Here is a 2,137-nt window from a genome sequence, read left to right on the forward strand (position 1 = left end):
AAATCTTTTATACTGTATTTTTGTTGTCACAGGATGAGATAGGAGGTCACCACAAGATACAGGTCACAGAGACCATGCTGATAAAACAGGGTGCAGTAAAGAAGCTGGCCAGAACCCAACAAAAACAAGATGGCAATGAAAGTGACCTCTGACTGTCTTCACTGCTCATTATATGCTAATTATAATGTATTAGCATGCTAAAAGACACTCCCACCAGCCCCTTGACAGTTTACAAATGCCATGGGAAATTTTCAGAAGTTACCCTATACAGTCTAAAAAGGTGAGGAATCCTCAGTTTCTAGAAATTCCCCTCCCTTTCTCAGAAAACTCATGAATAATCCACCCCTTATTTAGCATATAACCAAGAAATAACTATAAGTACACTCAGTAGAGCAGCCCATGCTGCTGTTCTATGGAGTAGTCATTCTTTCATTCCTTTACTTCCCTAACAAACTTGCTTTCACTTTACAGACTTGCCCAAATTCCATATTGAGTAAGGTCCATGAACCCTCTCTTGGGGTCTGAATCAGGACCCCTTTCCAGTAGCAGTGAGTTCCCCTAATTCCATGTGTTTTTATTTGCAATACAGTTGTATTAGTAATACAATTATTTTTCTTACATTTAATATATAGTGTTTATATTTTAAAAATGAATATGCAGTAAATGAGCACACAAAACAAATCCATTAAATGTGTATTTTTCACTTCTCTAATAGTTTCTTCTCGAAAATGCAAGATAATTAGATCCAATTGTGCAGAGGGTAATTCATACCTAGTAAAATATAACAAAGTGTACATTTTTGTTTTCTAAGTAATATTTGGTTTTCATAGACCTTCAATCCTTACCTCTTCCTATCCTGTGAATTTTTTCAGTTTCTCTTCTAACTCCTAAAGATTGTTTTACTATTTTTGGCCTCCATTTTTAATAATAGATCTAAGAAAAAAGCAAATAAGCAAAAACTGTCACCTAACTAAAGTCAAAGTTAATGGTAATGGTGAGCACTCCTATTTCTATTGCTATATTCTGCTTATCGTGTGATGTTTCCTCTGCCTTTTCCTATTGTCCAAACATGCTTAGAAGAAAAAGACTAGGGTTAAACTACTGTTCTATAACCTAATATTGATATAACATATAAGAAAAGGAAAAGAAGAGTGTTAATAATGATACCATAAAGAATATTAAGAAGAAAGAAAGGGCTCTCCCTACCAGGCCTCTTAAATAAAATCTCTCTTGTCTGAAAGATAGCAGCAGGAGGCAGAACAACCCTAAGCAGACAGGGACAGGTCCCTAGTGAAACTCCACCTTCAAATCAGACAGTTTAAAGCCAGAAAGTCAAGCTACAAGTCCTGGGTAAATCCACAGACTGGATTGAGAACTTCTCTTCCCATTTGGCACACTTTCCTCTGATTGATCCTCACCTTTCACCTATTTTACATATACATACCCTTCTGTAATTTGTATTTTACACTGTCAAGCCTGCCTTTGAGTGGTGCCTTTGTCTTACCTTTTTTGCATACTCACAAACGAATTAGCACACACTCCCCCATTCTGAGTCCATGAAAGCCCTGGACTCAGCCACCCTGGGAAAGGCCATCTGACTTCAAATGGGGAACCACCCTTGCATCCCCTCTCTGCTGAGAGCTGTTCTGTTGCTAAATAAAGCTCTTCTCCACCCTTCTCACTCTTCCATTGTCTGTGTAACCTCATTCTTCTTGAATGTGGAACAAGAACTTGGAACTGCTGAACACGGATACCAGCTGTAACACAGGCAGGCTTGGGCACACCCAACCCAGCTGCAGGCTGAGCCCTGGGCAAATCAGGTGTAGCCCAGCAGGTGGAGGGTGCAGGGTGCTCCGTGCGTGCGGCAGGCCCAGGACTAAACAAGGCCCAGGTGGGGGCATTACCAGCTAAGGATTCCAGATGGCAAAAGTGGCCAAGAAAAATACTGAGCTATGGAGAGCATAACAAAGAGTCTGCTGTGCAAAAGTGCCTAGGAAGCTGAAGTCCTGGTTTCAGTAGAAATCCCCATATTGGATGTGAAGGATCTCTTCAAGGAGAACTACAAACCACTGCTCAGTGAAATATAAGAGGATACAAACAAATGGAAGAACATTCCATGCTCATGGATAGGAATAAT

The sequence above is a fragment of the Mandrillus leucophaeus genome, unplaced genomic scaffold (genome assembly GCF_000951045.1).
Source record: "Mandrillus leucophaeus isolate KB7577 unplaced genomic scaffold, Mleu.le_1.0 Scaffold198, whole genome shotgun sequence".
Classification (NCBI taxonomy): domain Eukaryota; kingdom Metazoa; phylum Chordata; class Mammalia; order Primates; family Cercopithecidae; genus Mandrillus; species Mandrillus leucophaeus.